Source organism: Schistocerca nitens, chromosome 1 (genome assembly GCF_023898315.1).
Source record: "Schistocerca nitens isolate TAMUIC-IGC-003100 chromosome 1, iqSchNite1.1, whole genome shotgun sequence".
NCBI classification, from domain to species: domain Eukaryota; kingdom Metazoa; phylum Arthropoda; class Insecta; order Orthoptera; family Acrididae; genus Schistocerca; species Schistocerca nitens.
In genome coordinates, this window is record NC_064614.1 from 734700650 (window position 1) to 734713650 (window position 13001).

Here is a 13001-nt window from a genome sequence, read left to right on the forward strand (position 1 = left end):
CAGTATCCCGCGCCCCCCGACCGAACGCAGCTGTGAGTCTTGCAATGTTGGAACGTGTGGACACTCTCATTCGAACTGATTGACGGATCACAATCAAACACTTCATTGCACTTAGTGATTTGACCCACAAATTGTAGTTGGTAAAGAAGTAATTATTGCTTCAAAATGATTTATTTTGACAGTAAACGATCATAAACATTAAACTAAATTAAGTGTAAGTTACATATGCTAGTACTAGGTTTCCACGTTGGGAGAAAGTTGACTCAAATAAGCAAACATTAATGATAACTTAAAGTTTTGAATAGATTAGACCCCGATCAATATATTAGTTTAACCTTCAATAAGTCACCGTCGCAAAATACTAACACGAATTCTTTACAGAGGAACTGAAAAACTGGTAGAAGTCGACCTCGGGGAAGATCAGTTTGGATTCCGTAGCAATGTAGGAACACGTGAGGCAATACTGACCCTACGAATTATCTTAGAAGATAGATTAAGGAAAGGCAAACCTACGTTTCTAGTTTTTGTAGACTTAGAGAAAGGTTTTGACAATATTGACTAGAATACTCTCTTTCACATTCTGAAGGTCGCAGGGGACAAACACAGGGAGCGAAAGGCTATTTACAATTTGTACAGAAACCAGATGGCAGTTATAAGAGTCGAGGGGCATGAAAGTGAAGCAGTGGTTGGTAAGGGAGCGAAGCAGCGTTGTAGCCTATCCCCAACAATTATTTGACAAAAGCTATTATCAGGAGCCCGCATCTCGTGGTCGTGCGGTAGCGTTCTCGCTTCCCACGCCCCGGTTCCCGGGTTCGATTCCCGGCGGGGTCAGGGATTTTCTCTGCCTCGTGATGGCTGGGTGTTGTGTGATGTCCTTAGGTTAGTTAGGTTTAAGTAGTTCTAAGTTCTAGGGGACTGATGACCATAGCTGTTAAGTCCCATAGTGCTCAGAGCCATTTGAACCTATTATCAGGAATTGTGTTATCGTAGTTATAATATCAGAGTGACAGACAGGGATCTTCACAATTTTTATAACTTCAACCGAATGCCTGATAGGACCTTCACAGTTCAAACATTCATAAAGAAGTGCTTTCACGCGATTTTTAACACAACAGATGCGGCTACCGCTTACAACTTGTGCACTGAATCCATTCCTCATCTGGATTGTCGTGAGAATGTGGTTAAGACATCTAAGCCGTTCAGCATCCTCACCTCAATCTTCTTCATCTTGAAGAACCTTCTCAGACATTTCTTTTCTCTTTCTGTCTATTATGTAAGAAAATTTAGCTAGACCAGAGCGCTTTTTGTATTTTTATTGTTAAAAAAAGGTTTTTACACACCACCCGTATTCCTCTTTAAATTGTGTTTTCTCCGTGTGGAGGATTGAATTCTATGACTGATAGTCTCTTAGTTGCTTCAGAAACATCGCCTCTCTCAGTTTTTGTTTTATATTTTCGATTCATCCTAAAAACAAAATAGTAGAACGACGATGAGTAAAAGCATGATTACATTCGAGAGGTTTAAAGTTCAGTTGACAAGAGGTATTTAGAGGAATATATTCGAAGGAACAGGCAGATTTGATACTTGAAAAAATATATCCTTCAGTGTCCAGTACGTAGTAAGTTCAAATGTATATTACAGTCATTTTACTTGAACACCTGAATAGAAGTTATAGGTTTTGAAAGAAAAGAAGAAAATAATATCAAACATCACATAAATATTACCGGTTTAAAATCAGTGCAAGACCCAATTTTCTCGCGTGATAATTACATTGGATTTGACGTAGTCTTCGATTACTTTGTACCTATTAAAGTTAATAAAATTATTTACTTACAGAAAGCAGAGAGATAGGTTGACCATTTGGGCCGACATGCCCTTATTTAAATGGGCCACTGTGCCCCATCGCTGTATTGGAATTATGTTAGTTCGTTAGCGAAAACGTTTCAAACATCTATCCCCGTCTACAGTATCAAAATAATACTTAATCTATGGACTTTAACCACTGTACTCACTTGTGTAGTAAGAGTGTTGTCTTGAAGTAGACAACAAAACACCTTAAGAAAGCAAATTTTACTTTCAACAACAAAAAAAGATAAAAATGCATGCCGTTCCTCGCTCGACAATCTAAATGCACTGGCAAGTTTGTGGAAAGACAACGACACTGTTGCCATCGATCTCCATGGTAGGTGGCGTATTTTAACGGCAGTTTAAGAAAATGACACCAATTGACCATTGTGCCCTTATGGCTAATGTGCCTCGATCTCCTCAGGTCAAATGCCATTGATCCAAAAAGATGCTCATCACAGGGAAAATTGTTTGGAGAATACTGCAGGTAAGGTAGGTCTTTTCGTTTCAACGATTCCCAGTATGTTTTGACGGGTGTCGCGACATGGAATCGACCACTGTCATGCTGTAAAATCATTAGCGCTGTATTGTGGCCGTTTGTCTTTCAGTGCTCGGCTCAAACGCATCATTGCTTTCGATTATGATCTCCTGCGATTATTTCCGTTGGTTTCAGTAGCTTCGAAGATCTTCCCTCTTCCACCACAATGTCAGTTCTCAGCATCAGAATCACCGTTCTTGAAGTGTTGAAATCATTCTATTCATTGTTTCACTAAAAGGTACTCCACCGTAGCTCTTACCCAGCGTTTTATGATATTTCTTCATGTTAAAGCATAAAATTAAAGTCCGCAGCTCGTGGTCGTGCGGTAGCGTTCTCGCTTCCCGCGCCCGGGTTCCCGGGTTCGATTCCCGGGGGGTCAGGGATTTTCTCTGCCTCGTGATGACTGGGTGTTGTGTGATGTCCTTAGGTTAGTTAGGTTTAAGTAGTTCTAAGTTCTAGGGGACTGATGACCATAGATGTTAAGTCCCATAGTGCTCAGAGCCATTTTTTTTTCTTTCCACTACCCCTCAATACTTTCGTCTTTCTTCGGTATACCCTCAATCCATATTCAGCTCTGACTAGAGCATTCCATTCACCAAGTCCTGTAATTCTTCTTCATTTTCCCTGAGGCTACCAACGTCATCAGGGAATCATATTATTGATATCATTTCACACCGTGATTTAATCCCACTCCTGATCCTTCTTAAGACGCCGAAGTGGAAATATGTACCATCGCTACACAGCCATGAACGATTAAAAACATTTCCCCGAAATTAAAGTCTCATTTTACGTGGACCGTTTTAAAAATGGAGGAGGACTCCTTCCTTTTCACTGTATTGTAAACGGCAGCCATCATTATCCCCAAGGATGACGCCAGGTGAAACGAGCTTCAAATATCTGTGGTTTCAGTTGGACTCTCTGAGAGGACGGCCTGACGGAGATGACTTTTGCTACAAATCTAGCACTGTGCTCCCACTCTGATGGCTTTTCATCTATTCTATTCCTTTAACAAATTAATATCTTGTGCTGATTCATGTTCTCAAAAAGTTTAGTGTGTTACTTCCTTTTAGAAATAAATTAGGTCTTATCTGTTAGCAATAAACAATAGTTTAAATGATTAGCATAAAAAGATTTGATTTTTGAATTTGACTCCCAGCGTTTTCACCAACGGCTTGTTTCGCGTCTGGTCAAGGTCACCACGCGGCCATGGCGTACGTCCTACCAGTCCTGCCCTCTATTTTGCAAGACGACGCAACGACTGTGGTTAAGGTCTTACGGTTTTGTGTCCTGTCCAATTTGTTGCCTCGGATTTTAGGTAGAGGATTTTAATGTGCTGCTGGGTGACTGGCTCACCCAGGTTTTAGGTAAGAGGTCCGCCAGTCACGATTACCTACTTGTCTGACTTCTATTTCTGTTCTCTTTTCCTTGGGTTTCCTTTCCTTTTTTAGTGCGTTTCTTCTCCTCTTGTTTTGCCTCTGTATGTGAGTGTTTGGAACTGCGTCAGGTCTGTGTTTGTTAGCTGTTCTCCTTGTTCGCTGTCTGTCTTCGTCCCTTCACCGCGTGTGTTCCTGTTTCTATGCGTTTGGGCGCTGATGACCACGCTGTTTAGAGCCCGAAAACCTCAAACCACAAACACACACACACACACACACACACACACACACACACACACACACACACTGTTTCATCTTGGTTTGAGCGAAGCGCATCCCCCCATTACTGCTTGTTATGCATAAAAGACACAAATATTTGTGTCTTTTTAGCGGCCCCAATAGTTGAATGAATATTGAAACAAACACCGTCCGAACACGCCTAGAAGTTCCAACGTTCCGACCAACCGTCGTGCCATCCTCAGCCCCAAGGCGTCACCGGATGCGGATACGGAGGGGCACGTGGTCAGCACACCGCTCTGCCGGCCTATGTCAGTTTTCGTGACCAGTGCAGCTACTTGCTCCTCAATTGGCCTCACAAGAGCTGAGTGCATCCCGCTTGCCAACAGCGCTCAGCAATCCGGACAGTGACCCATCAAGCCCAACAGCGCTTAACTTCGGTGATCTGAAGTTAACCGGTGTTAACAGTGAGGCAAGGCTGCTGGCAGTCGATGGACATTACTGCTCAATATTTACTGTTCTGCGGTAATATTGAACTCATACAGAGAGTCATAGCCCACAAGTAATTAAAAAAAAATCATTAAGGAGAAACACATAGTCAACCATTTGTAGGCAACCATTTCCAGTAATATATTAAGTGTTGGACTGTCAACTACAAAAAAGTTCTGATATACATTTAGTTCAGTCTCAGTTTTCTCAACATGTTATCGGGAGTTATAATTATTGATTCTCTTTATATCACCTTATTTTTCTGCTCAAGGGAAAGTAGAACAATTACACCGTCTTGATCGTTCAGACTTTCGAACCAAACTAAATATTGCACAATTTTATTAGGCATTCAAGGAATAAATTTAATAATATTGCACAATATTGTTGTGCAATAACACTGACCGCCTAGAAGCTGTTTCAGCGATATCCTACAATAGAAATAACGTTACATTTTCTCTAGGAAAAAACTGACGATTTACTTCCCAGTCCGAGTTTATGCTCTGTCTCTGATGATTTAGGTGTCGAAAGGACGTTGAACCGTAATCTACCAGTTTTGTACGCATGTTAGGAGCACCGTGGTCAGCCTTGTATCTTATGTTGATGGCCAACGTAGTGGGCAGCCGCCAGATATGATATTCTATGGGCACAACTAGATACAGCAGGCGATCTCGACATCTCCATATTGAGGGTAATCTAAGAAGCAACCGTTACACCAGTGAGGTTTAAATGCCCGAGACATTGCTCCTCTTTTCAGCACGACAGAGGTACCACTGCTACAGTAACCTGAGCTCGCCCATTCAATGTGTGGGATATGGTTGTTCGGCTACATATTTCTCGCGGTTCTCCATGAGCATCAATCGATGATTCCTGGAATCTCTGTGTGGCGTATATTATCCATGAACATACTCATCCTCGCTTTGATCTATTGCCGCTATATTTAGGGTCACCGATAGTGACTCGTGGGAGTTCCACTTCATGCTAAATTTCGAAAGTCAAAGAGTGTACAGAATTCTGTAATCTAATCTACTTCACTCACATGTATCCTTCTGTGTGCTGCAATTTTCACAAGCGTTACCGTAATATGATGTGCACGAAATTTGAGCTACTGAGGCTCAGAGAAAGGAAGATACACTTTTAGATACACCGTAAATGAGCACTTTCGCTACACAATTTTCCACTGCAATTTTTACAGGCAAGAAGTAGCTAGAGCAGGAAATCTACTGAATAATGATGTGAACAACTAAACGACTACGAGTTACTGCCTCCGACAGAGGCACGTATGATAACGGCTGCAGCGACGAAAGTGGCTGTTGCAAAATAGGTAACACTTAACCTCATTGTAATCTCGTAGATAACTGCGTGGTGTTCTTATTAAAGAGCGGAAAATTACTCTTGTCTGAACTATACAGGAAAGTACTCTGTACTATGCATTATATAACGGTATACCTTGATATCAAAATGTTCTGATACCATAAGATGACATACTTTGAGATACAGAACAAGACACTGAAATGTATTGATGATAGCGTTATTTGTTACTTATTTGTAAGAATTTACGAATACAGTTTTTTTACCAGTGACGTACACTTCAAAAACAGGGAAACTACTGGGCCAGCCGCTGTGGCCAGGAGGTTCTAGGCGCTTCAGTCTGGAACCGCGCGACCGCTACGGTCGCAGATTCGAATCCTGCCTCGGGCATGGATGTGTGTGATGTCTTTAGGTTAGTTAGGTTTAAGTAGTTCTAAGTTCTAGGGGACTGATGACCTCTGATGTTAAGTCCCATAGTGCTCAGAGCCATTTGAACCATTTTTGGAAACTACTACCATTACTGTTCCCTAAAATTTCTGGTTACCTTGTGGATCATAGTTTCGGTAGAATACTCTATAAGTTCCTTATGGCAATTTTATATTTCTAAATGAAGAGAATCTCTATTTCTGGACGACAGTAAGAGATCCTGGCTAGCTGCAGTATGTTTTTGGAGTGAATCGCGTACAGACATAATGTGATATACTGACGATTTTGTTGTTACTTTTGTAAGCAACTGAACATATGCAGTTTTGCAGTTTATGCTTTGCCACAATTTATGAAAAAGCCTCTTCGATGGCCTAAAATATACACGTATTTTCAAGTTGCACGTTTCGTTTACAGATTGTCTCATTGTAGTTTTGTGTCAAACAGTTCTAGCTCACTATGGCTTAATAGATGTTTTACTACTAATAAAATATGTCGATTTTTCACTCCATGTGCACTTCCTATACTGCTGGTCAATCAGATCTTGTTATTTCTCACTAGCTTGGTCTCTTTTGTGGGTTTCTTGAGTACGGTAGATCTCTATCATTAGGATAAGATGTTTGGTGTGATTGGCGATTTTCATATCTTGCTTTATATTTGTGTGGTGATGGTTATAATGTTTTCACTTTATAGTGCAAGATAAACATACTTAATAGGTAATAAAATATATATTGAGCTATAATACGCCGGAGTTGTTTCTAATCTGCACTGAAGTGCCAAAGAAACTGTTATAGGCGTGCCTATTCAAATACAGAAATTTATAAACAGGCAGAATACGGTGCTGCAATCGGCAACGCCAATATAAAACAACAATTGTCTACCGCAGTTGTTACAATGGCAGGTTATCAAGAATTAAGAAGGCAGTTTGAACGGCGCACGAGAGATGGGACACAGCATCTCCGAGGTAGCGATGAAGGGGGGATTTTTTCGTGCCACCATTTCACGAGTGTAAAATGAATATCGGGAATCCAGTAACACATCAAATCTTTGACGGCGCTGCGGTCGGGAAAAGATCCTGCAAGAACGGGACTAATCACAACTGAAGGGAATCATTCAACGTGAAAGAAGTGCAACCCTCCCGCAAATTGCTGAAGATTTTAATGCCGGGCCATCAACAAGTGTCAGCGTGCGAATCATTCATCGAAAAATCATCGATACGGGCTTTTGCAGCTGAAGGCCCACTTTTGTGCCCTTGATGACTGCACGAAACAAAGCTTTACGCCTCACCTGGGCCAGTCAACATTGAAATTGGACTGTTGATGACTGCAAACATGTGCCTGGTCAGACGAGTCTCGATGGATGTGTACGGGTACGGACACAACCTCACGAATCCATGGACCCTGCATGTCAGCAGGAGACTGTTCAAGCTGATGGAGACTCTGTAATGGTGGGGAGCATGTACAGTTGGAGTGATGTGGGACCCATGATACGTCTAGATGTGACTCCGACAGATGAGATGTACGTTAAGCATCCTGTCTGATCACGTGGATAGATTCATGTGTATTGTGCGTTCCGACGGACGTGGGCAATTCCAGCAGGACAATGAGGCATCCTACACGTCCAGAATTGCTACACAGTGGCTCCAGGAACGTTCTCCTGAGTGTAAACACTTCCGCTGGCCACTAAATTCCCCAGACATGGACATTATTGAGCATAGCTTGGATGCCATGCAACGTACTGTTCAGTAGAGATCTCCACCCATCTTACTCTTACGGATTTGTGGTAAGCTCTGCATGATTCATGGTATCAATTCTCTTCACTATTACTTCAGACATTAGTCGAATCCATGCCACGTCGTGTTGCGGCACTTCTGCGTGCTTGCGGGGGTGGTACCAGTTTCAATGTAAATATAAAGTGTCAAATTCTGCAAATGAAATGTGAAGCAAGCAGTACGTTTCTTAATAAATTAAAGTAAGGGAAAAATGCATTTATTCAGTCACACATAGATGCAAGCTCAATATCGTGACTATAGCATTACAAGTCAGCGCTCGTGGTCTCGCGGTAGCGTTCTCGCTTCCCGAGCACGGGGTCAGGGATTTTCACCTGCCCAGAGATGACTGGGCGTTGTTGTGTTGTCTTCGTCATCATCTTTCATGCCCATTACAGTCGGAGAAAGGCAACGGCAAACCACCTCCATTAGGACCTTGCCTAGTACGGCGGTGCGGGTCTCCCGCATCGTTCCCCTACGCTCTGTAAAGAAGCATGGGACTTCATTTCCACTCCATATCATTACAAACAATTAAGACTAGATAGGTAGGCAACGTTAAACGTGTGCAATACAAATGGCAAAGTAACATTTACCACAGCATTCGAAGAAAGAGAGAAGAACAAAATTGCACTTGAAAGTAAATGTTTGTAGCCTCAAGATACTTAACAGTTTTAGTCTGGTTAGCGTAAACTACATTTCAGTGTGCCCATTTCCTTTTCAGAAGACGTGCCGGAACCTCTGAAGCCCATACTATTCTCACTTTGACAGATGTAGCTCGTTGTCTGAGCTGTTTTATCCGCATAACGTGACCTACTGTTTAGAAGGTGGTGCTCAATCTAGACAGAGCCTAGCGTTCCTAAGCTCTGATCGTTTACGTATCAATTGCTGCCTAGAACGTTCGATAAATTAAAAATCATTTACATGTTCATCCACGACGTTGCATGGAGGTATCAAAAGTACTATAATAAACTTACATGAAGCACAAAACACTAGACCGTATGTTTAGTCACTGGAATGGATACAAAGAAATATGAAAAAACAGTAAGGGACAGTGACTGATCATGCTTATAGCACATTCTTCATCTCCAGTATAATCGTTTCGGTGTATAAGCCTTGACACTTCGAACTCACGTGGTTTGTGAACAGAAAAGATTTCAATGAAGCATGTCGTCGTGAAAGATTCCGAGAACACACATTCTGCGTGTGCTTTGCAGTTCGCTTGACACTTTAATGTGTGCGGTGCAATGTGTATAGAGTGCCAACATATCGATATGACATTCTATACCGCAGCAAAGCGTCGTACGGAACAATCGTTGCGTGTACCTCTCTACATGAGCTCAAAAATCTGCAAATTTATCGTAGTAGCAGTTACAGATTTTCTGTGTGAGTAGTGCTGATATGTTGGACTTCTGTGAAAGACGATCTCCCTGAATGTTTCTTAGACACCAATCGTGTTATTCATAACGTCACTGGTTTTGCAAAACCGTCGAATATAACTGTATATATGAAAGACAAGGTACATTCACTTTGTATAGCGGGCAGCCCCTTTGTAATTCCCCACAACTTTTGCAAATGGACTGGAAATGGGAAAATGGTAACTGTACTGGACTTGGATTCACAGTACCGTTCAGTATTTGGAACGACAGCATTAATGCTATTAAATTAGTTCCGCTCACAAAGTGTTAGGAATGATGATTCAGGCGAACTTCCCGGACAACGAAATTAATTTTCTTAGGTATGATCCGTATTTATCAAACAGAATCATTGACGAAGCTGATAATATGAATGACGGAGAAAGCTATCAAACAGCGCGCGCTCTCACACACACTCACACAAACACAAAATATATGGAGGAGATAATTTAATTCCTTGCTTCGTACTCCTACAATTCGTAGCTGGTCAGATTTCACTGATCACGATCTGTATCTCTGAATAAATCTTTTTCTTTTAAATGTTCTATTTCTCTATTGTTCGTCGTATTTCCATGTAATCCCACAATTACAGTACTCAAGAGAGGAATCGACGAGAGAACTGTAATTATTCTCCTGGGAAGGCAAGTTATATATCGTAGGAATCCTTCTTAAAGGCTGATAAGACATTAGTTCACAGAGACTTACGTTCAAATTCGACTAGAATATGGGATCTCTAATGGATTTAAACTTTTTACGACGATGTTTATATGTGATTACTGCGGATGTTAATGCCTAAAACTAATCTGTTATAATTCATATTACTTAAAGTGGATTTACGCGCCATATTTGTCTCACATGGAATATTAGGAACGCTATCCTCTTTTTGCTAAACAAATGTGAACAAAGAAAGTCCATGTGAATTAATTTCTTATCAGCTTTTAAGAAGGACTGATCTATGTTTACAGGCGATTTTTATTCATCTTAATAAAATTACCAAAAAAATAGGTAAATTGAAACTTTTTATAAATTTGAATTAGTTGTTTAGTAAAAGAAAGTAAATAAATCAACGAACTGAAGAAGATGTAACTCGAGGTGTTTTTCTTCCAACCAAAACGGAGTCAATTTCCTCCCAAAATAGTAAAGTGGCTGCGGCTGCGCCTCAGAAAGTCATAACTTAATGTGAAGCATATCACATTCATTTGTTGATGTTATAACGAGTTTCTAATTTCTTTCGTACTATTAGCCAACAGACAGTATGTCAACAGGTGCTGTTGTTTGCCATTCCGTTTCTAAAGGCGTGCTTTACAGAACGATTGTCAAATGCACTGAATTATGGCGCACAAGAAAGCAGCTTAACGGGTTACGAATCTGTACTTTCAACTTCAAATTATGCAGTTAAGGTAGCTGCGCCTGACCACTCACCTGTTAACTGTTGAACCCTGAATTTCCCACAGACGTAACCAGACTCTGTTTTATATCTGAGAATTAGAGCGATTAAATACTCAAGCTTGATTATCTACGTAGCTTGCGATATCAGATAAGCAACAGTTCATTAGAATTTATCGTTTCTCAACGGTGACCAATACGATCAAATGAAATGCTTGATTGATTTCCAGGTAGCTTCTGCTGTTGCCCCACACTTGTGCTATTCGATAAAGGATAATATTTGGACAACGACACGTCATTTTCCATCAGTGGCTGCAATTACGAACTACTTTTCTAGTGACACTAATTGGGCGTAATCCTAGAAAATATTCGAGGCAAGCCACCAAAGACTCGATACAAAAATTTACTTCCGTAAATAGAAAGTTAAAGGAAAAAAGAAGAAGAAAGAAACTAAGGTGCGATTTTCCCTTATAGTACTTGAGTGTTTAATTTTCTAATTTTCAGGTCCTGAGTGCGCCATAACTTCTCCTGTCGAACGAGAAATATTACAACGGGAGTGGTAAACAGAAGAATAAATCGGTCGAAAGAAACACGCTGTGATCTTTGTGAACAGTTATATCACATAAAAAGGAAGTATCACTCGCGATTCCTTCTGTGGGCATATTGCCGTATCAGTATGGACATAAAGACGTTTCCTTGAATTCTAGTGTGACACAAGAATTTAATGCCAGCCACCAACACTCAAAACGGACATACACTTACGTAAAGGCAAAGTTAAGAGGAAAATAAATAAACCAACAAATACCTTGGGTCTACGCGAATATCATCATCCACTTCTTATTTCAACATAATACATGATGTCTGTCAGGGTCCTAATTACTTATTTTGTGGTTATTTGTATTAGTTTATTTAACAGACCATCTTCAGATCTTCGACTACAACACTACAAGATACAGTTGAACTAGCAGACCTATTTCCGTTACAGTCGATCTGGGCATCGAATTTTCTCAAGGCATAACAAGTGAAATGTTTTCGTGACATTTCCTGGGTGATCTCGTCGTTCTTGACGGTACAATGGATCAACACAAGTATTCATCTATCGTTGGGGACCATTTCCACCCCTACGTGCATTTTGTTCTTCCTCGGAGCAACGGTATCTACCAGCAGAACAATGCAACGTGCCACACAGCTCGCTGCGTACGTGTGTAGTTCGAAGTGCACCAGGATGATTTTACTGTAATTCCCTGTCCACCAAACACCCCGGATTTAAACCCAATGGAAAATCTTTGGGAACACCCTGATCGGACTGTTCGCGCCATGGATCATCAACCGAGAAACTTAGGACTGTTGGCCACGACACTGGAGTCGGCATGGCTCCACATCTCTGTCGATACCTTCCAGAATCTCACTGACTGTCTTCCTGCACGTTCACGCTGCAAATGGTATCTTTTCAGGCTTTTGACTGGTGGTTACGTTAATGAGACTGCACCGTGTACATTACATATACTTGGGATTGTGGACGTCTAACGCAGAATCAAAAGTGCCGCATCGAATTATACACACCAAGGAGCCCAGAAACTGTGCTACACTTTCAGCTCATTGCCCCAACCGTCGATGTTTATTTCTGCGCGAAGGTTATACGGGGTGTTCAAAAAGTCTCTCCGCAGTGTCGTATGATTGTTAGCCGCTCGTGCCGTATGTCGCAGTGAATATACCGAAATGAAACTCAGTGAAATACAAGTTATTGATTTATTTAATATTCATTTTTACTTACAAATTTTCACATTAAATGTTGAAAGTGTCCCCCCTGTTGTTGAATACACAGTTCAGTTCGTCTAATCATGTTTCCAAACACAAGATGTAACTTTTCTTCTGTAATAGAAGCAGTGAAAGTGGATACTGCAGTTTTCAATTCATCGATGGATTTCGGACGGTTTTTATAGACAGTTGCTTTCGCTGCAGCCTAGAAGAAAAATTCAGGTGGTGTTAGGTCAGGCGATCGTGGAGGCCAAAGTCCCTGTGAAATTGTGCGATCACCAAAAACATCAGCAAGCAGTGACATTGAAACGCGATCTGTTGTGCGGTTGCACCATATTGTTGAAAATAACCGTTCAGTATTTCACTTAAGACAAGTTCTCCTATGAATGGCTACAGAATATCACTGCAGTATCGTTGTGCGTTTATTGTTTCGTTGAAAAAGATGGGACCCACAATCCAACGTC

The 13001-nt window shown here is 41.1% G+C and overlaps 1 protein-coding gene across 1 annotated transcript in view; it reads right to left on the reverse strand.

Moving 5' to 3' along the window:
• LOC126260173 (dipeptidyl peptidase 1-like) overlaps positions 1–10870 on the reverse strand; it is an 85865-nt gene extending 74995 nt beyond the window's left edge. Inside the window, exon 1 of the mRNA XM_049957439.1 lies at positions 10816–10870. The gene's annotated coding sequence lies outside the window, so the exon portion shown is untranslated. The remainder of the gene's footprint in view (positions 1–10815) is intronic.
• Between the last annotated feature and the right edge of the window lie 2131 nt (positions 10871–13001).